The 23,686-nt window shown below is 42.2% G+C and overlaps 1 long non-coding RNA gene across 1 annotated transcript in view; it reads left to right on the plus strand.

Moving 5' to 3' along the window:
- Positions 1-17,160, plus strand: part of LOC141101377 (uncharacterized) — a 50,367-nt gene extending 33,207 nt beyond the window's left edge. The window contains exon 2 of the long non-coding RNA XR_012234955.1: positions 16,575-17,160. This is a non-coding gene — a long non-coding RNA (uncharacterized lncRNA). The remainder of the gene's footprint in view (positions 1-16,574) is intronic.
- Positions 17,161-23,686: the final 6,526 nt, after the last annotated feature.

The raw sequence follows: 23,686 nt of genomic DNA on the forward strand, positions 1-23,686 counted from the left end.
ACTTAAAGGGCCACTTTATACGGTGGTTTCCGAAAGGAGCCACTCCTTGGCTGGGTCCTTCCCTAGAGGAAGATCTGGCTAGTCCCATGTTTGAGACTCTTAAACGAGGCTCCACGGACTTTATTTGCACATTCGTGTTTCCCAGGGAGAAATGCACCTAGGATTTCACTGATTGAGCGCCTTTGCCGGCTGCCGCAGTGTTTTCTTTGACTGGTCTCCCTGAGGTCAGTGATTGTTTCGTGATGTTGGTCTATTAGGCTCTCACCTAGCCAGAATCCTACTCCACACTGATGAGGGGCAACACCCCGAAACAGCTGTCTATGGATGGATACCTGGCCTTGGTATTTCCCTTGTCATATCTGTAAACTTGTAAAGAGCTGGATATTGACTTAAAGGGCCACTTAATATGGTGGTAATGGTGGTTTCCGAAAGGAGCCACTCCTTGACTGGGTCCTTCCCTGGAGGAAGATCTGGCTAGTCCCGTGTTTGAGACTCTTAAACGAGGCTCCACGCACTTTATTTGCATAGTCAGAGACCATTGGCATACATAAAGCTGCTACTCACAGTATAGTGCCGCTTTGGCATGCCTCTATGACTGAAAGTTGGCAGCTCCCGGAAGAATAAAGCTCATTCTTGCTTGAGTGCCACACTTTCAGTACAGCAAACAGGTACCTTCATAACAATATTAACTTACAGATTAACCTTATATAATAGTGTTCCCAGCTCCAGATCAGGACAGTCCAGCTGGATTTGAACGGTTGGGAGCTATGCTGGAACGGTGCCCGTAGAGATGAATAAAAGGTGTTTTCATTTTACAGGCTGCAATCTTCATTCATTTTCCGACCCCCTGATATGCAGTGTGCAGTGAGATCCAAGTCTCAGATTTTTCTCCTGTGGCAGTGTCTCTCCCAGTAATATAGGCTGGACGTGAGCTCTGTGTGTATCCTGAGTGTCTTTACTGCTCATACACCAGCACAGCTTCTATCCTGCACATATTTCCTCTTCACGCTCTTCTTTTCTATAGCCTGTGTTATATGTGTACATAGCCTGTAATATAACCGGATCATGTCTGGATTCCCTTTATTTTAGTAACTACATATACTGAACTGTTCTCTTGCTTTATAAACTTGCAGAAAACATATGAATAATGCACACGAAATATGCAACGTCTAGAAAAAGAGGTAAAAGTGCAATGACAAAAAAGAAAGAAATAATGTAGTTTGGAGACCTGGGGATATATAACGGATTGAATATATTATGATTAAACTGTATAAATTAATTGTCACCCATTGAACCACATGAGGGCAGCAGAGGAGCATGTACTGTGAAGCTAATAAATAATGTGACCGATGCTCAGGATACAAGAAATCACGCCTTGCCTTCTGTAGTTTTCCATAGGACTGCAGGTATTTTCATTTTTTTTTTCCAAATACAAGTAATGTTGCCGCTGATGTCCATTGGCCTATGTGAGGACAAATGTGATTAAGCTCCGATTTTGGACATTTATTCCCAAAATCACAAGATTTTTCCTATTCAGTGATGGGGTAAACATGCTGGTGCAACTGCTGGGACCCAAAGTGATCCCGAGATTTTGAACGGAGCCGAGGTGCACATGTTTGGCCTCCTCTCCTTTCATTATTTGCAGGACGTCTGAGCTCTGAGAAAGAACATGGTGCTGTGTTCGAAACGCATCGCGCTGCCACCCTGTCCATGTGAATTGTTTTTACATGATTCCTTTTAAACAATAACTTTTGGATCAAACGAGAAGCTGGAGAACTTTTTTTTTCTCTTTTTCTGATTTCAGGGTCTCTGGGGTCCCCAGCGGTTAGAAAAGGGATAACGAATAATTTGTGATTTTAGGAATTATGTTTTAACCCTTTTTTTAATCAGAATCTGTCAGGACTTTTATTGCAACTAAACAGAATGCATGCCCATGTATCTAATTAAAATAGAAGTTCTTACATATCTGCGATGCCCTAAAGCGATGCGCCTGAAAAATGAAAACTTGGTTAGAAAGTTTAAGCAAAAGAGATGAAAAATGCGTAAGAGGCCGATCATTCATCTAGCCGTTCTATCCCATCCCCGGTGTAGAACCCAGAACAATTAGTATAATTTTCTATAAACATATTCCTCACACTGGCAATGTCCACCTCTTAATCAAATTGATGCAATGTACAGTCATGGCCAAAAGTTTTGAGAATGACACAAATATTAATTTTTACAAAGTCTACTGCTTCATTTTTTCTAATGGTAATTTGCATATAGTCCAGAATGTTATAAAGAGTGATCAGCTTAACAGCAATTACTTGCAAAGTCAATATTTGCCTAGAAAATTAACTTTATCCGCCAAAACACATTTCAACATCATTGCAGCCCTGCCTTAAAAGGACCAGCTAACATCGTTTCAGTGATTGCTCCATTAACACAGGTGTGGGTGTTGATGAGGACAGGGCTGGAGATCAATCTGTCATGATTAAGTAAGAATGACACCACTGGACACTTTAAAAGGAGGCTGGTGCTTGGCACCATTGTTTCTCTTCTGTTAACCATGGTTATCTCTAAAGAAACACATGCAGTCATCATTGCACTGCACAAAAATGGCCTAACAGGGAAGAGTATCGCAGCTAGAAAGATTGCACCTCAGTCAACAATCTAACGCATCATCAAGAACTTCAAGGAGAGAGGTTCCCTTGTTGCCAAAAAGGCTCCAGGGCGCCCAAGAAAGACCAGCAAGCGCCAGGACCGTCTCTTAAAAGTGTTTCAGCTGCGGATCGGGCTACCAGCAGTGCAGAGCTTGCTCAGGAATGGCAGCAGGCAGACGTGAGTGCATCTGCACGCACTGTGAGACGGAGACTCTTGGAGCAAGGCCTGGTCTCAAGGAGGGCAGCAAAGAAGCCACTTCTCTCCAGAAAAAACATCATGGACAGACTGATATTCTGCAAGAAGTGCCAGAAGACTGGAGAAGAGCAAATGTTGTTCCTATCTTCAAAAAGGGGAAGAAGGTGGACCCAGGCAACTATAGGCCGGTGAGTCTGACTTCTATACCAGGAAAGATCTTTGAACAAATTATTAAACAACATGTATGTCAATACCTGGATAAGAATGAAGTGATTAAACAGAGTCAGCATTGGTTTGTAACTAATAAGTCATGTCAGACTAACTTAATTTCCTTCTATGACGGTATCACTGATTGGGTGGATCAAGGAAATGCTGTAGATATAGTATATCTTGACTTCAGCAAAGCATTTGACAAAGTCTCTCATACAATCCTTATTGAAAAAATGATTAAGTATGGAATGGACAAGGCAACTGTTAGGTGGATTCATAACTGGCTTAGTGATCGGACCCAAAGAGTGGTCGTAAATGGCTGCACATCCAGTTGGAAGAATGTCTCAAGTGGGGTACCACAGGGCTCTGTCCTGGGCCCTGTATTGTTCAACATCTTTATCAACGATTTAGATGAAGGAATTGAGGGTAAACTGATTAAATTTGCTGATGACACAAAGCTAGGAGGGATAGCTAATACTAGAGAAGAGAGAGAGAGGATTCAAAAAGATTTAAATAAACTGGAGAAGTGGGCAGCAACTAACAGAATGGTTTTTAACAGGGAGAAATGCAAAGTACTACATCTGGGCAATAAAAATGGAAAAAGCATATATAGAATGGGAGGAATAGGGCTAAGTGACAGCACATGTGAAAAAGACTTGGGTATACTAATAGATCACAGACTGAATATGAGTCAACAGTGTGATGCAGCAGCAAAAAAGGCAAATGCAATTCTAGGATGTATTAACAGAAGCATACAGTCTAGATCACGTGAAGTCATTATTTCCCTCTACTCCTCTTTGGTCAGACCTCATCTGGAATATTGTGTCCAGTTTTGGGCACCACATTTTAAAAAAGACATCAACAAACTGGAGCAAGTTCAGAAAAGAGCGACCAGAATGGTGACCGGTCTGCAAACCCTGTCTTATGAGGAAAGGTTGCAGGATTTGGGAATGTTTAGTTTGCAAAAGAGAAGACTGAGAGGAGACTTAATAGCTGTCTACAAATATCTAAAGGGCTGTCACATTGTAGAAGGATCAACTTTATTCTCATTTGCGCAAGGAAAGACTAGAAGCAATGGGATGAAACTGAATGGGAGGAGACACAGATTAGATATTAGAAAAAACTTTTTGACAGTTAGAGTGATCAATGAGTGGAACAGGCTGCCACGAGAAGTGGTGAGTTCTCCTTCAATGGAAGTCTTCAAACAGAGGCTGGACAGACATCTGACTGGGATGATTTAGCGAATCCTGCTTTGAGCAGGGGGTTGGACCAGATGGCCCAGGAGGTCCCTTCCAACTCTATGATTCTATGAGTTTGCAACTACTTTACTTTTGGGAGTGGACTGCTGAGGACTGGGGTAAAGTCATTTTCTCTGATGAATCCCCTTTTCGATTGTTTGGGACATCTGGAAAATGGCTTATTCGGAGAAGACCAGGTGAGTGCTACCACCAGTCTTGTCTCATGCCAACTGTCAAGCATCCTGAAACCATTCATGTGTGGGGTTGCTTCTCAGCCAAGGGAATGGGCTCTCTCTCAGTCTTGCCTAAAAACACAGCCATGAATAAAGAATGGTACCAGAATGTCCTCCAAGAGCAACTTCTCATAACCGTCCAAGAGCAGTTTGGCGATCAACAATGCCTTTTTCAACATGATGGATCACCTTGCCATAAAGCAAAGGTGATAACTAAATGGCTCAGGGGACAAAACATAGAGATTTTGGGACCATGGCCTGGAAACTCCCCAGATCTTAATCCCATTGAGAACTTGTGGTCAATCATCAAGAGATGGGTGGACAAATAAAAACCTTCAAATTCAGACAAAATAAAAGCATTGATTTTGCAAGAATGGACTGCTATCAGTCAGGATTTGATCCAGAAGTTGATTGAGAGCATGCCAGGGAGAATTGCTGAGGTCCTGAAGAAGGGTCAACACTGCAAATATTGACTTGCTGCATTAACTCATTCTAACTGTCAATATAACCTTTTGTTACTCATAATATGATTGCAATTATATTTCTGTATGTGATAAAAACATCTGACAAACACACATAAAAACCAGAGGCCAGCAGATCATGTGAAAATATAAAATTTGTGTCATTCTCAAAATTTTTGGCCATGACTGTAATCTAGCTATTTATGGTTAAAGACTGGAATTCGGACAGTCAGAGGTCTGTATAAATCAGAGCGAGATTGGAACGCACTGCACGGACTGGCCGGCGGCTGTCCCCACCTGAGTGTGAAAGATGCATGTATTTTTTGCAGCTGTCACATTCCGATCAGCAGAGCCGCCTGCCATTCCATGCAACTGGGTTCCGATCTCGCTCCAATTTATACAGCCCTCTGATAAATTTATTAAATATGGAATTTAGTATTTTGATTCCCCGGCATTTTGCTGTTAGTGAATTAAATTATTATTATACTCTTGTAGACTCCTTAAAAGGATAAGAAATTGCTTAATCTTTCAAACATAACCAAGCAAACACACATTGTAGCGTGATTCTTGTTGTAGTACACAATGTTTCCCACTAGGGGGCAATGTTCCCTCACTATTATAACACCATTCATCCTCAATTTTACTAAACTTTTATAATAGACTTTAATTTGTTTTGCTCGCATCAATTTTCAAAATGTGTCCCAACCGCTGTGCACAGCGCTCCTACGGAGGCATATCGGACATTCAACTGACATTTTACCATTGTAGCATTAGTTACAGGAAACAACGCTGCCATATTATAAACGCAGTACATTCTGGTTTTAGTGACACCATCTAAATATTAGTGCATAGCTCTGATTGTACAGATGACAATCATTGCCAGGGTTTGCTTTCTTTTTATTTAATTCTTTTGATCTGCACTGTTTATACATTATAGGAGTTTTCCACCTTCAGGAAAGTGAACCCCAAAACTTTAAAGGGAACCTGTCACCAGATAAAAAGCTATTAGCTTGATATGGGGTTAATCTGCAAATTAATAGCATCATTAACCCGCCTGGCGCCTGCACTTAGCCAAACACTGCAGGGAGAAAGTTACCTTTATCCCCCCCCCAGCAGCACTCGAGTTTCAGTTATTAGGGCTGGCTGTTAGTCAGGGCCGGGGGCGCGGTTGCAGCCACCAATCTGTATTCTCAGTGACTGAACCAGCACTGGCCCATCCCCCATGACTGAAAGCCGAATGCTGTCGGGGGGGAATAAACTTAATTTTCTCCCTGCAGCGTTCATCTAAGTGCATGTGCCAGGCAAGTTAGCAATGCTATTAACTTGCAGATTAGCCCCATATGTGCAGGTTAACAGCATTTTTTTCTGGTGACAGGTTCTCTTTCAAACACCTAAAATAACAAACCGAGCAGGTCCTTGCCCTCCCCAGGTTCACCTACAGCGCCTGTTGCTACTCGCTTTTCAGTTTTTTGGCTGCAGTGGTTATGTCACTTCGACAGCACACATCAACGCTGTAGCCAATCACTGACCTCAGTGGCTCATGCTGTTTACGTCTGCACAGCCACAGAGCTCAGTGATTGTCTACAGCTGTGATGTGTGCTGTCGAAGTGACAGCACCGCGGCAGCCATAACACTGGGATCTAAGCAGCGGGAAATCAGAGCTGGACCTGGGTGTGGAGACGGGGCTCCTGTTCTGTTTATTTTTTTTATTTTAAAGCCTTTGGGGTCCACTTTCCCGTAAGCGAAAAGTCCCTTTAAGATAAAGAAGTCCTATGCTAAAATAATTTGTGCCTACAAAAAAAAAAAACAGCATAGCCTTTTATGTATCCTTCTTTACTCTTCCTCTTGGCTTAATGCATGAAAAGTTTTGTAGCATGAGATGACCAGCTATAAAAAAAGAACATCGTTTTGAGATACTCTGCCATTGGAGGTTTATATGTTTTTATGTCATACAGGTGTAAAAATGCTGCAGAGTAAGACGATAATAGAAGGGTTCGTAGTTTACCTCTAACAAAATGCAGTGAATGAACAAAACAAATCAAAAGCAACTCAATATTTGGACAATTCACATCATAGCTACTGGGCACACAGGGTACCGTGAAAAAGTTTTAGGCAGTTGTTGAAAAAGTGCTGGAACGTAAAAATGCTTTAAAAAATGAAAGTGTAAGTGCAAATGTTTTTTTAAATAATTTAGAAAATGTAAAGTAAATTAACAAAAAACAAATCTAGATGAAATAAATATTTAGTGTAATGGCCCTTTGCCTTAAAAAAAGCATAATTTCTTCTAGGCACTTGCACACAATTTTTTTTTAGAGAACTCAGAAGGGAGATGGTTCCAAACATTTTGGAGAACTGACCACAGATCTTCTGTGGATGTCCCTTGTGCAAATCCTCATATAATCCCAGACAGTGGATAATGTTGAGATCAGATCTCTGTGCTGGCCATTACATCACTTCCTGGACGCCTTCTTCTTCTTTGCTCTGAAGTTCTTAATGACGCTGGTTGTATGTTTGGGGTTGTTGTCCTTCTGCAGAATAAATTTGGAGCCAATCAGATGAATCCCTGATAGTATCACACGATGGATAAGTATTTGCCTGTTTTTTTCCAGTAATGAGAAGAACATTAATCCTGACCAAATCCCCAACTATATTTGCTGAAAATGCATCTCCAAACTTGCAGAAACCTCCACCATGCTTCACTGCTACCTGTAGTCACACATTATTGTACCACTTGTGGTTTGTTGCTGTGCTCAGTCTTGCCATGGTGCATGACCTGTGAAATTAAACTTTCTTTCATAACGTCACCTTTGTAGGCTTAACTTATTTGTTCCTCACCCAATTTTAAGTCTCATACACAGCTGTATCTGTTTCAGTTAGTAACTTTATTTCAACCTACATATGAAAATTTTCATTATCACCTCTGTGGCATAATTGGTGCAGGGCCGGCGTCAGCACCTGGGCAAGGAGACTTAATAGCTGTCTACAAATATCTCAAGGGCTGTCACATTGTAGAAGGATCAACTTTATTCTCATTTGCACAAGGAAAGACTAGAAGCAATGGGATGAAACTGAATGGGAGGAGACACAGATTAGATGTTATAAAAAACTTTTTGACAGTTAGAGTGATCAATGAGTGGAACAGGCTGCCACGAGAAGTGGTGAGTTCTCCTTCAATGGAAGTCTTCAAACAGAGGCTTTACAGACATCTGTCTGGGATGGTTTAGTGAATCCTGCTTTGAGCAGGGGGATGGACCAGATGGCCCAGGAGGTCCCTTCCAACTCTATCATTCTATGATTCTATGATTCTAAGTGTCGGGGCCCTGAGCAGGCGGCGGGACCCATTCACCGTCGGGGACATGAATTGTGGTATGTGTTAAAGGGGCCCACTGAGACTCTTTTTACCCTGAATTGGTGACTCATACACCTGACTATAAGCCTACAAAATCACCATCTTTGTGCAAGTGTCCCTAGATGAATTGATGCTATTTCGAAGGCAAAGTCATTCACACCAAATATATTGATTTGATTTAGATTCGTTTTTTTTGTTCATTAACTGTACATGTCAAAATTAATGAAAAAAACATTTGCACTTACACTTCCATTTTTTGAAAGCATTTTTTCCACAACTGCCTAAAACTTTTTCACATTACTGTGTGCGCCCAGTAGTTATGATGTGAATTGCATTGTTGAAGAGAACCTGTCATGTAAAAATGCTATTAACGATCAGATATGGGATTAATCTGCTGATTAATAGCATTCTAAAGCTTTGCGGCCGATGTACTGAAGGTCCGGCTGACAGTAGGAAATTAACTTTATTCTCCTGGCATCCTCCAGCTTTCAGTCATAGAGGCACGGCATTGACTGTCAGCTGGCTTTGCACTGATGCACTGTACAGCTGGTTGTCAATCTGTGCCGGGGCATAGTTACAGCCGCTGCTCTTTATATAGTAAGCAGTGGCTGAAGTCGCACCGGCCGCACCTCTATGACTAAAAGAACTTTGAAATGTAAGAACTCAAATTGGATAAGCTACAAACACTCTGGTGGTTAAAGCTATGCCCTCATTTGTAAGATTTATAGCAAATCACCAAGACATGCCCAAGAGAATAAGAATTTGTGGCATCAGGAATGGAGAGACTATCTTCATTCTTTCATATGGGAGCTTTGAAAATTGTTAAGCAGGCACATTAAGATGTACATTGTTTTATAATCCTCATAGATTACTGTCCTCAACATTTAAATTGCAGCACCAAGAAGGAAAAGTCATGGAACTCAGTAACTCACAGGATCGATAGACATGATGTGACGGACTCAGCTTCTGCTGAGCCCATTTTCCTTTTTAGAGTGGACACTCTGGGCTGTGGCACCCACCCACCTAGGGCGAGCAGACCTAGTGAGAACCCACCCCCTGTACAGGGAGTGTCAGGGGCAAGACAAAGGGGGTGAGCTACCACGACTACTGGGACCAGACGGCCGGCTCAGGGGAACACTACAGGAGTGTCTGACGACCAGGGACAGGCAGGAAACAAGACAAGACAAGAGGTAAGTGCAAGGTATCTTCATTAAGATCTTCAGGATCACATTCAGTGCAAACATGAAAACAAGCAAAACATGCAAGGTGCGCGCGTGGGCACGCCAAGGTCCATAGCATAGTACGTGCCAGGTGGCACACCTAGGTACAGGTAAAGGCACAATGGCATCAGACTCCGGACCGCTGGCAACGATCGACATGATCAAGGCATCAGGCTGCGGACATCAGCTCCGGACATCAGGCCGCAGTCATCCATCTTACAATCTCTGGCAATGATCGGCAGGTTCCCGGGCATCCGGCAGGCAAACGCCAAGGTCCAAGGCTAGGTGCCTGTGTAGTGGACACGCCAGGGTTCAAGGCTAGGTGCTAAGCAAGGTGTGTGTGTAGGGGACACGCCAGGGTTCACAAAACGAGACAGGGTGCGTGTGTAGAGACACGCCAAAGCACAAGGTAAGACAGAGTGCGTGTGTAAAGACACGCCAAGGCACAAGGTAACAAAGCAAAGTCCTGCGCGTGCAAACAGGCACGCCAGGGTCAGGCGAGACAGAGTCCTGCACATGCAGAGAGGCACGCCAGGGTCAGGGTTCCAGGACAGGGTTAGGGCCTGTGCGTGCAAGAGGGCATGACAGGGGACATGGCAAAGCCTGCGCACACTTTTAAAGAAGCACGGGGAGGTATGCCATGGGCTGGCGAGGCCTGTGCATGCTATAGAGAGCACAGTGCAGAAACAACTTGAGGTGCAAGGGAGCACAGAGAGCATAGCTGGGGCACTGGCTAGCTGATCGGGTTGCGGCACTGACAGACGGGCAAGACTCCAGCGAACCTGACTGAGGCATGGCAGGCGACACAGCTGTCACTGACCGACGAGCACCGCTGAGGCACAAGCAGGCGGGCACAGCTAGGGCGGGCACGGCTGAGGCACAAACAGGAGGCTAGGAAGGCCAGGCGCATGCAAAGGGCACACGAAGAAACAGAGCAAGGGAAGACAAGACAAGAAACAAGACAGAGCTTAGGCAGTGTACGGAACCAGGGACGGAAGCATAGGCAGAAACACGGAATCAGGTCAGAGCAAGAACAGAGCTAGCAGCGGAGCGTAGGCCGAAGCCCAGAGCCGGGCCAAGGGAGAACCTTGGGACTAGCCTAGAAACGTGCAAGAGAGCATAATAGGAAAGAGTCTAGCAGCGGAGCATAGGCCGAAGCCCAGAGCCGGGCCAAGGCAGAGCCTTGGGACTAGACATGGAAAAGAGCACAAAAGGAAAGAAAGCAGGGTTGGTGCATGTGCCAGGGAGCACTACAGAGCACCATAGGAGAGAGCGAGGCAGAGCAAGCAAAGACTGAGACCATAGGGAGGAACAAGGCAGAGCAAGGCAAGGTACGAAACAAGGCATAGCGAAAACAGGCAAGGCAGAGAATAACAGAAGGACTACAAGTCCAAGCAGGACAAGAACGAACATGGCACAATGGACAAACATAAGACAAGGCACGGGACAAAAGGCGGAGTATGAGCACGGAGCGTGTGCAGAGACGCACGACAGAGCAAAGTGCAAGGGCACAGAATAGAGGGAGCACCCCACAGACCAAGCAGCCATGCAGGGACACAACACAATACTCAGGCCCTGAGCATAGGAAGGGGCGGTCTAATATAGGGCATAGCACCTCCTCTTCCGGGTCAGGACCAAGGGAGAACTTTCTAGTTCAGATGCTCCAGGATCACAGAGCGCAGTCACATGATCAGGGTTTCGGACATGACGAGATGATCGCAGAACCAGACAGTGCAGGATCCTAGTAAGGACACACGATCAGGGATTCTAGACATGACGAGATGATTGCAGAACCAGACAGTGCAGGATCCTAGGAAAGGTCACATGATCAGAGTTTCAGACATGACGAGATGATTGCAGAACCAGACAGTGCAGGATCTTAGGAAACGTCACATGATCAAGGTTTCTAGACATGACGAGAAGATCGCAGAAGGCAAAGCAGAAACGCAGGCATCTTGCAGCTCAGCAGACATGAGGTGAGTGTGCACACTGCTCTAGGGAACAAGCAGGATAGCAGACATGAGATGCGCGTGCAAAACAGACATGGCGGACATAACAGACATGGCGAGCATGACACATGATAATGAAATGCAAATGTTTACAAAATTGTAACAAACATTTTTAAAACATTTTGATAGTCAGTATCAGGCATGAGCATTGCGCTATGTATGTAGTTATTAATGGTTGTCTGAGGAATGTTCTGCTACACTGAATGCACGTGGGAAAATCATCAAGATCCACTGCTGGCAGCTTATTTTGCAATAGTTGTCCAATGGCATCCCAGAAGTTCGGAGACAATGCATACCATGATAGTACCTTTAAGACACACAGGCCATTTACAGTAGCATGAGTAACATGCAGCCTGGTGATGTCATTTTGAAAAAGGACTCCTGGAACACTTTGGAGAAATAGCCATACTACTGGTTCTATGAATATTCCAGAATATTGGGGGCTGGAGTAGGATTTGTGGAGAGGAGCATACATGAATCTTACTTATTACTTGTGAATATGCAAAAGCGTTTTAGATTCCATAGAACCTTATAAGAACCAAGGTGCAGGGTTGCTGTATTGCTTAATATGTGTATGTCTCCATGTGTTCTGATAAATGTATTAGTTACAGGGAAAGGATAAGATTAGGACATAGGTATGGGAATTAGATAAAGCAATAGATATAGATAGAAATGGAAAGTGCAGTGGAAGGCACAGTAGAAGCAGGAAATAGATGTGGAGTCCAAACCAGGAGGACTGTAAAGCACAGGAAAGTATGACCTTTTGGAGCAGTATGCGGACTGCCGCCACTAACTTTTGTGGACCTTTATGGGAAATTTGAGGCCTATGGCCCTAATTAGGCATAGATGAGTGCCTTATTCACCTTTCAGAAGAGGAAGCCAAACGGGATACTGTGTCAGAAAGGTGGGTCAGAACCCATAAAAGCTGTGGAGCCGGACAGAGTATTTCAGAGGCCATGGGTGCCAGACATGAAAGGGATCACTCAGGCTGAAAAAGATGTGACTCCAACTTTGTATTGTGCTGTAATTAAAATGGAAATTGGACTGTGACTGAAGCGCCGCAGTGAAGCTGTTGCCAGCATTAGCTCACACACATATAAATACAGTCCTATCGCACCACCACATGCACTCCTCGAGAAAGCCATACGCGAAACACGCTTCAGGGTCTCCAGCCAGCACCTGTGAGGTAATGTGCCTGTGTGAACTTGCCTGCATTTCCACTTTGCTACAGTTAGCAGTTCATATGCACCCTTTCCTGCATATTTTGCACATGCAAATAATTGATTCTTATATCTATTTTCATATATACTATTTTTTGCTTATTTTTCACAAGTAATGGCTAATGACTAATAACATTTTATATATACTGCACTTTGCATATTATGCACATGTATTGATCAATATATAAGCACTGGGCTTTGTAACCTTTTGGACATGGTTCCTTTACGGTATATTATAATTTATTAAGGTTTTGGTCACATAACAGGAGGCTGTGTTCAGCCACTTATACAGCTTTTTTTGCCTAATACCGGTACTTAATTATTCATCTGTTCATTCATTTACCTGTGCACTTTATGAGATGCTTGTTTTTATACTGTATAGGCGTTCTTATGTAAACTGTCATGCACATTGCTACTATGGTGCAGCTTTCCATTTGTCACAGTGTCAGCACTCCTTTTATGCATAAATTTCTTGTAAATGGGCCGCCCTCCCAGGGCTGTGGGGTACTCGGTACCGGGCCGGTCTCTCAAAGGGGAATGTCACAGCAGCGGTGACCCCGTCCGTGGCCCTGGGCACCCATGTAAAAGGGATTAAGTGAAGGAATAAAGTTTACGAGTGAATGATTCGTGACGCCACCTGTGGTGTTCGGCAATGAAGATGTTAAGCCGACCCTGCGGACAGATCCTCTGGGACAGATGGTGTGGTGCAGCTATGATGTTGTGGCCCTCCACAGATAGGGCAGTAATCCCAGGGCAGTGAGGATAGGTGTTGAGAAAGAGGGTGTAGTGTCTGGCACAGAGATGTAGCAGTGCTGGAGAGTTTTGCAGGAAGAAGGCAAGGACACAACAGGGTGCAGTTTCTTTACCTTTACTTTGCTTGGCAAATGCAGTCCAGGGTCCAGATTACAGATGGCACAGGAGCTGGCTAGCCTGGAAGCAACTTAGGAATCTCTCTATGCAGATGGGTTGTGCAGTCTCCTTCCTAGCGCTTATTTTTAGGTACTTGCAGTACTATGTTACACTGAAGTTCCACTAGCTTATTCTCTTTAGAACTCCCTCATATGGCAGACAGCTGTAGCCTTCTTCTTCTTCTTCTGGCTCACACGTCGCTGTTGTGCCTCCGCGTCTTATGTGGGAATAGAGCATTTACAGCTTCCTATTCCTCCGGTTTCTGTTGCAGGACCATCAGTGTCCATACAGCCTTGGAGACCGGGCTCCAGATCATGCGCTATAGCTGGGAATGAGCCTGAACTCTGCTCAATCTCCTAGCTCTTCTCCTCCATGTCCACACATGTTACCCTCCTCACACAAACTCCCTCATTTTCCCTCCTGGCCCCCAGAGAGTAGCTGCTCCCCTAATTTTGGTTCAGAGCTCCCTCTGCTGGCCTGGAATGAAAACTGTGATGTGGATAACTGCTAGAGAGATCCTTTATTGCTTCCAAGCATGACATCACACTCCCTAGGAGGAAGGCAATGCCACTGTGGCGACCATACTCCTGGGGGTGCCACATTTAGAACAGTCTTTTAAATAATCCTAATAACATTTCATATAATTTTTAGACATGGCTTCCTTTTGTTCTTTTTTTATGTATTTTCAGCTATGAGTTGCGCTGTTGACTTGGATGCAATAATAGTCTGAGATTTGTATGGAGACCAACTGGCCAACTCATTGAAGAGGCCTTTAGAGAACATCACACTTGTCTTACTCCCAGGATTAGAGTGTGGACTGGCATAATATACGGTTGCTGGACCCCTCTAGTCATCATTTCAGGTACTATAACAGCTCGGTATTAAATTGATTATGTCATGGAACCAATGGCATGGACGTTACTTCAATGAGTCTCAGGATACGCATTTCAACACGATAACACCAGGGTACCTGTTGCTTGTGCTACTATGAGCATTTTGTGTGGCCTAAACATGCTACCATGGCCTGCAGTGTCTCCGGACTTGTCTCCCATCAAGCATGTCTGGAACATGATTGGTTGGCAATAACAAAGGGAGTTGCCAGCTGCAGATCTTGATATTTATGTGCCGAAGTGCATTCAGCATATGAAGCAACCTCACCTCATTTTAGAAAAACAAGCTGGCAAGCAATCAAAGAAAAGTTCAAGTTGTTCTCCTACCCCTTCTCCTCATGCTAGTTTTCTGGTAGCCAGGCTGCTCTTTACTTGAGTAATACATCTTTTCTGGGCAATTAAAAGCTTAGATTTACTTGCCATTCGCAGCAAATCATTTTGCTAAAAATCTATATATTTTTTTAATTCATTGAGACCAGTGAATTGAATATTTAAAAGATTCTCTCAATTCTAGGACCTCCTTTTTCTGCACATAGATCATTTATACAATTTCTAATACATGTAAACTTGATCGGATTTCAGAGCTGTTTCATCAATGGGAACACAATTTGCTGGTTACATTCATCTATTCTGAGAAACCCACAAATTAGTTTTAGCAAACTTTAAAAAAGTAATTGAATAATCCTACGAATATCGATTTTTGTCTTTCAGTTAAAACTGACATAAAAAGACAGTAGGAAATTGCCATCTATGGGTTTTATATAAAAAATAATAATGGTCTTTCCCAGAGAGATATCCGACTGCTGAGATCTTTATTAGAATTGAGTTAATATTTGCAGGTTGGAGTCCACATTGCCGAAAACATAATCAGATGGGTTTTTTTTACAGAGTGACTTCAATTGCTGGAAAATTACCCCCTTTTAGCTATAAAATGAACGTGTCGGATATGCCTTGGTAGTAATTAAAGCCATTTCTTTTTATCTGCAATATATCTTTTTTCTACTTAACCACTTTTTGTCCAAGCAAAATTTTTCAAATCTGACATGCATCACTATATGCGGCAATAACTCTGGAATATTTCAACATATCCCACTGATTTTGAGATTTTTTCCATGACACGTTGTACTTTATGTTAGTTGTAAATTTAAGTTGATATGTTTTGCCTTAATTTGTAAAAATATGAGACCTTTGACAAAAATGTCAAAAAATTGGCAATTTTTGCAACTTTGAATGTTTATAACTTAAGTCCAGATAGTCATACCAAAGAAAAAAGTTAATAAATAACATTTATATTATGTCTGCCTTATATCAGCACCATTTGAAAAAATTTTCGTTTATTTAGTTAAGAAGGTTTAAAAATGTACCAGCAATTTTCATTTTTTCAATTCAATTTACAAAAGCAATTTTTTAGGAACCTATTCAGTTTTGAAATGACTTTGGGGGTCCTACTGAATATATTTAAACCCCCCCAAAATGATACAATTTTTAATATATTAAAATCTACTGTCGGGTAGTTTATTAACCTTTCAGGTACTCTTTGGGAATTAATGCAAAGAGAAAACCTTTAAAATTCTTTACCTACATGCAAATTAATGGGATCGTAAGAAGTTGCTTTTAAATAGTCGTTGACTGTGCAATTTCTAGTTTTGGAGATATAGAATGTCCTGGCCATTGTCATGGGTATGGAGATACTGAATATTTAAAAAAAATTATAATCTCGGCACTTTTAGTTAATGCTTATTGGCTATTTATTGTCATAATTTGTAATAAAATATTGTTAAAAAATATATATATTTTTGAATAATTAATCATATTTTTTCTATCTTAATATGTAGAAAATAATAACAAAAAGACAGGTATCACTTTTATTAAAACTTTGGAAGCAGAAAACATATTGACACTTCTGTAGAGCATGACCACAACACTCTCCCGTGTTAGTCAATGAGTTATTTAGATTTATAGAAAATAAAAATATTTCTTTTTTTTTCTTGTTTCAGTTACTGGTTATAGGCTAAATTACGGAATGTCACTTCTTCTTCATATTCCGCTCACAGCTTAAGGATAACCCATCTTTTGTATCCTGATATGTTTCAGCATTATCTCAGCTAACATTCAAAAAGAAATCAGTCATGCTACAATAATATTAAGAGACTTCACTGCAGCGGAAAGAACACTAATTAAAATGACTAGTTGTCATGTATTGGATTGAGAAAATCAATTGTTTTATCAAATTAAGATGTTTTGCTTGGCTGAACACTTTGCCAAGGCCACAAAGGCTGCGAGAGCATCCAATCCTTTCTATCAAGTCTACCTGGCGCTTTATTATGGATCTGGCGCAACTCACATCTCTGATTGCTCGGACAAGGTAGAATCATTTTTTTCTATAAGCACAAGCTGATTCATTCTTGGACATTTCAATACCCTAAGGAGGAATGCGGAGAACTTCTCGCTTCTAAGTAATTGGAAGGTGAAAAAAGATGTTTATGCTCCACTATTTGGCCGTGTTTCGGAGACATCAAAGATAATGATTCTCCTATTATTTATTTAGGGTAATGTTGCCTAAGTAAATGTATGCAAAACCGCTCTCTGTTGTGAGTTCATTTTCCCCTTCACCATTGAGATCTGATGAACTCCCTCTTCTGGTGAAGGAAGGTAGTGAGGCTGATTACAAAGCACCAGAGCAGAATGATGATGACTGGGTGACTGGAATTGCTGACTGGATATAAGGCAGCCGACGCCCTTCTGCCTTGCGGGTGATTTCTCTGAGGGATTCTTGGAGACCAGTCTGATTCCTGCTCCTCAAAAGCTAAGTTTTTCTGCTCTGCTTTTTGCATTTGTGTTTTGGTTTTGTTTTGCCTTGTTTTTCTGATTTCTGCCTTTCCCTGCTGGGTGAGCTGAATTCCTTTTTGCTCTGTCTTCAGAAAATACCTGAGTACTGATATACAACAACTGAACTATACATGAACTGGTGGGAGTCGAAATTTATTTATTCTGAATTTAATCCTTATTCAGATTATATAGAACAATATTTACGATTCATAGATGATATTTTGATAGTGTGGAAAGGATCAGATGACCTAGTGTCCAGCTTTAAAGATTATATTAATGATAATAATCTAAATCTGTCTTTTGTAGTAGATACCAATAGGGATATGATTTCCTTTCTCGACATACAATTGGGTGGTGATAGTCTGAAGAAAAAAGTAGATTGTCAGCTTTTTCGTAAAAAATTTCAGGAAATTCCATTTTGCATGCTTTTAGTCAACATCCACAACATGTGATTAGGAATATCCCCACAGGGGAATTTATCAGAGCCCGTAGGTGTTGTACCGATGACAGCAAGTATAAGGAAGAATGTGATAATATTAAAAAAAGGTTACAACACAGGGGTTATAATCTTAAAATGGTTAAAAAAGCTGAAACTAAAGCCAATGAAAAAAGCAGAGATCAGTATTTATTCCAGTCGAAAAAATCAGATAAGAAAGATTTTTCTAATGAAATGATTTTCTCTACTACATATCATAGTAATTATTACAAAGTAATTAATGTTGTTCGGAAACATCTACCATTATTAACTACTGATAGTACACTTAGGGAAATTTTGAAAAATGGTTGCAAATTTGTCCCCAAAAAATCTTTGACGATAGGAAATATAATCTCTCCTAGTGAACTCAGTGAGAACACAGATAAAATAGGTTGTACATGGTTATCTACTAAAGGTTCATTTAGATGCGGGCAGAAGTTATGTGGGTTATGTAAATTCATGATAAATAATAATAAGTCTGTTATAAGTAATGAGGGTCAAGTATTTAAGCTCAAAACTTGTATGAATTGTGCCACTGATTACTGTGTTTATATCATCTTTTGCACGACATGCAGAAAACAGTATGTAGGATCCACAAGTCGTAGCATAAGAAAAAGATTGTCGGAACACATTTATGACATCAATAATATTACTACCCGTAGTCTTTCGGGGGCTTCTAAACATTTTTTGTATGAACATAAGGGAGAATTGAATAGCCTGCGAGTAAGTGCTTTGGAATTTGTTCCTGCTCCTCGGCGTGGTGGCGATAGAATTAAATTACTCCAAATGATTGAAGCTCGATGGATATTAAAACTTAATACTAGATATCCAGCAGGATTAAATTTGAAGCATGAATTGATGTGTCTATATTAATATGTTTTTTTTTTTTTTTTTTTTTGGAGTTTTTTTTTTCTCTTTTGCCGGGTGCGGTGGTATGTACCTTTAATCCCAGCTACTAGGGAGGCTGAAGTTTGTTTGTTTTTGGTTTAATCATCAGATTATTATTAAGTGAGAATTCACATTGTAATATGTTTGTATAAGATGAATGCATCATAGGGTTAAACCAGTGAGGTACTATTGTTAACTTTGAATTAGTGATGTCAGTTTCACAGCTGATTTTGGTGGGTGTTACCCAAGGCAGCCTTCTCTGGTTGCTTTTCCTTGATAAGTGCAACATTTATTCAGTATTTTATGCTATGATTAAGGGTCAAATATGATCCGAAACGCGTAAGCCTACACATGCTTTTATCATCACTGGAAATGCATTTTTTAATTATGGATTAAATAAAGGCTTTTCTTAATTTTTTCACATCGTGTGCTGGAACTATAAAAAACTTTTTTTCACTGAGTACTGGTATAGTCTTTTTGAAGCCTAGTGTCTTCAGGGCTTTTTTCCCTATCAGTCTGTTGGCTCTTGTTTTTGAGAGGGTTTTGGCGGATTGCAGACAGCAGCTTTTCTATCCTGTCCTATATAGTTAGCTTGGGCCCCATCATTTACTTAGCCTATCTTTCTATCTGTGTGAGTGTTATTTCATCTTGCTTCACAGTCATTATATGTTGGGGGCTGCCTATTGCTTTGGGGTCTGCTCTGGGGCAGTTTAGATTTCCCTTTCTGTCTTTAGGCTATGTAGTTCTCCGGCTGTGATCGAGGGGTCTAGGGCACCGTAGGAACCCCCCACGGCTACTGCTAGTTGTTGTTGTTAGGCTCAGGGGTCTGCAATCTGATAGCTGCCAACTTCTCTGGTTTTCTGGACTTAGCTAGTATTTCTGTTTTTGCCTCCTACGGTGACTCATTCATAACAGAATCACCTGCCATACCGCAGATCCTAGGGTACTCAATAGCAGGAAAGAATTGTAAAAAAAAAAAAAAGTGTGTATATTTTTTCCTCTATATCTCTGAGGCCGTAGGGGGAATTTTTTTTTCTCTCTCAATGGAGATAAAGCAATTGTCTGATCATGTGGAGCAGCTCGCTGTGGAAGTGCGGGGAATTTCCACCTACCTTGCTCATTCACGTGCTGCTGAACCAAAGATCCCTACTCCTGATGTGTTTTTTGGGGATCGGTCTAAATTTTTGAATTTCAAAAATAATTGTAAATTATTTTTTGCCTTGAAGCCTAACTCGTCAGGGAGCTCCAAGCAGCAGGTTAAAATTGTCATCTCTTTGCTGCGTGGCGATCCCCAGGATTGGGCATTTTCTTTGAAACCAGATGATCCTATTCTGACTAATGTGAATGCATTTTTTCAAGCCTTGGGGTTGTTGTATGACGAACCTAATGCTATTGATCAGGCTGAAAAGACCCTGTTGGTATTGAGCCAGGGTCGAGATTCTGCAGAATTGTACTGTCAAATATTCCGAAAGTGGGCGGTCCTTACTACCTGGAATGATAATGCCTTGGCAGCTCTCTTTCGGAAGGGTTTGTCAGATGCCGTAAAAGATACCATGGTGGGATTTCCTGTTCCCTCTGGTCTTGACGACTCTGTCATTAGCCATTCAGGTTGATTGGCGTTTACGTGAACGCAGGACTGCACGAGAGGTGTTGCCACCTGTTGAACAAGTGTCTGAACCTATGCAATGTGATAGAGTTTTGTCCAGGGAGCAACGTCAGGAGTTCAGAAGGCATAATGCGCTGTTTTTCTTTTTGTGGAGATGCCTCGCATATTATTTCTGTCTGTCCTAAACGAGAGAAACGTTTTGCACACACGTTTTCTGTGGGTGGTGTTCAACCTAAGTTTCTTCTGGCAACTAATCTGATCTGCTCCCTGTCCACATTTTCCGCCAAGGCTTTTGTGGATTCGGGAGCAGGCCTGAACCTAATGGACTTGAATTTTGCTAAACGTTGTGGATTTCCGATGACACCTCTGCGGACGCCTATCCCTTTGAGGGGGATTGATGCTACTCCTTTGGCGAAAAATAAACCTCAGTTTTGGACCCAGGTGGTAATGTGGGTCGCCCCAGACCATCAAGAAAATTGCAGATTTTTGGTGTTGCATAATTTGCATGGTACCATTGTTCTGGGTTTTCCCTGGTTGCAAATTCATAATCCAGTTTTGGATTGGAAATCTGTGTCTGTGGTGAGTTGGGGTTGTCGGTGTGCCCTTAGTGAGGCTCCGGTTTTTTCCACCTCTCCTCAGTCGCATGATGTTCCTGACTATTTGGCAGACTTTTATGATGTATTTAGTGAGAATGAGTCTGCGTCTTTGCCTCCTCATAGGAGTTATGACTGTGCAATTGAACTGAGCCCGGGGTGTAAATTTCCCAAGGGTCGGCTCTTCAATTTATCTGTACCCGAGCACGAGGCTATGCGATTCTATATTAAGGAGGCATTGGAGAAGGGTCATATTAGACCATCCTCTTCACCCTTAGGTGCCGTTTTTTTTTTCGTGGCCAAAAAGGATGGTTCATTAAGGCCTTGTATTGATTATCGTGCCCTCAACAAAATTACTATTAAATATCAGTATCCATTACCCCTGATTTCGGATCTATTCTCCAGAGTTAAAGGTGCTTGCTGGTTTACCAAGCTTGACCTCAGGGGGGCGTATAATCTTATTCGCATTAAGCATGGGGATAAATGGAAGACGGCGTTTAATACTCCGGAGGGACATTTTGAGTACCTGGTGATGCCTTTTGGGCTCACTAATGCCCCTTCTGTCTTCCAGTGCTTCATGAACGACATTTTCCGAGACTTTGTGGATAAATTTTTGATTATCTATCTGGATGATATTTTGATCTTCTCCAAGGATTGGGATTCTCATGTGGAACATGTTCGGACTGTGTTCCGGATCTTGAGGGAGAATTCCCTGTATGTCAAAGGATCGAAATGCCTTTTTGGGGTACAGAGGATTTCATTTTTGGGGTTTATTTTGTCTCCGTCAACTATTGAAATGGACCCGGCCAAGGTACAGGCCATTTATGATTGGGTTCAGCCCACTTCTTTGAAGGCCCTCCAGAAGTTTTTGGGTTTTGCTAATTTTTATCGGAAATTTATAGCAAAATTTTCTAGTATTGCCAAGCCATTGACTGATCTGACTAAGAAGGGTGCTGATGTGTTGAATTGGTCTCCGGAGGCTGTTTCTTCCTTTCAGGAGCTGAAGCGAAGATTCACTTCTGCACCGGTTTTGCGGCAACCTGATGTCTCACTCCCGTTACAGGTAGAGGTGGACGCTTCTGAGATTGGTGCAGGAGCTGTTTTGTCCCAAAAGGATCCTGTAACATCTAAAATGAATCCTTGTGCTTTCTTTTTTTTTCCGAAAGTTCTCTCCATCTGAACGTAACTATGATGTGGGGAATCGGGAACTGTTAGCCATGAAATGGGCATTTGAGGAGTGGAGACATTGGTTGGAGAGAGCTAAACACCAAGTCGTGGTCCTCACTGACCACAAGAATTTGATTTACCTGGAGTCGGCCAAACGCTTGAACCCTAGACAGGCTAGGTGGGCCTTGTTTTTTACACGTTTTGATTTTGTGGTCTCTTTTCTTCCTGGCACTAAGAATGTCAAGGCAGATGCCCTCTCTAGGAGCTTCTTTGCTGATTCTAATGTGGTGACAAAGCCTGCTACCATCTTAGGCGAAGGGGTAGTTCTTTCTGCCATCTCGCACGATTTGAGACGTGCTCTGGAAGAGTTCCAGGAGGACAAACCTGAGCGTTGTCCCAGTTGAAAGTTGTATGTTCCTGACCAGTGGAAGAAGAGAGTGATGTCTGAAGTTCATTGCCCTGCATTGGCTGGTCATCCAGGTATTTTTGGTACTAGAGATCTGGAGAGTCGGTCTTTTTGGTGGCCCGCCTTGTCTCGTGATGTCAGGAATTTTGTGCAGTCCTGTGGGACTTGCTCCCGGTCTAAACCTTGTTCTCGCTCTAATGGGTTGTTGATGCCTTTGCCGGTACCCAGGAGGCCATGGACCCATATTTCAATGGAAATCATCTCTGATATGCCTGTCTCTCAGAGAATGACTGTTATTTGGGTGATTTGTGATAGGTTCTCTAAGATGGTTCACCTTGTACCACTCCCTAAGTTGCCATCTTCCTCTGAGTTGGTGCCCCTGTTTTTGCAACAGGTGGTTCACTTGCACGGGATTCCTGAGAACATTGTATCTGACAGAGGAGTTCAGTTTGTGTCTAGATTTTGGAGGACTTTCTGTTCCAAGCTGGGAATTCAGTTGTCCTTCTCCTCTGCTTTTCACCCTCAGACCAATGGGCAGACGGAGAGAACAAACCAGATCTTGGAGTCGTATTTGAGATGTTTTATTTCTGCTGATCAGGATGATTGGGTTTCATTTTTGCCCTTGGCCGAATTTGCTTTAAATAATAGAGCTAGTTCTGCCACTTTGATGTCACCTTTTTTTGTAACTTTGGGTTTCATCCTCGATTTTCTTTAGGCCAGGTGGAGTCTTCTGCCTGCCCAGGTGTTGACACTGTGGTGGAGAGAATGCACCAGATCTGGGACCAAGTGGTGGATAAGTTATCTCTCTCCCAGGAAAAGGCCCAGCGGTTTTCCAACCGACATAGGACCATTGGTCCCCAGTTTAAGGTTGGTGATATGGTTTGGTTATCATCAAAAAATATCGCTATGAAGGTGGCTTCTCCTAAGTTTAAGCCTAGATTTATTGGATCTTACAAGATTTTGGAGATTATTAATCCGTTCTCTTTTCGTTTGGCTCTTCCTGTCACATTTAAAATTCATAATGTGTTTCATAAGTCCTTGTTGAAGAGGTTTGTTGAACCAGTTGTTCCTGGGGTGGCACCTCCGGACCCGGTATTAGTTGAAGGTAACATGGAATATGAGGTAGAGAAGATACTGGATTCCCG

The sequence above is a fragment of the Dendrobates tinctorius genome, unplaced genomic scaffold (assembly GCF_039654945.1).
Source record: "Dendrobates tinctorius isolate UK_male_01 unplaced genomic scaffold, ASM3965494v1 ptg000116l, whole genome shotgun sequence".
NCBI classification, from domain to species: Eukaryota; Metazoa; Chordata; class Amphibia; order Anura; family Dendrobatidae; genus Dendrobates; species Dendrobates tinctorius.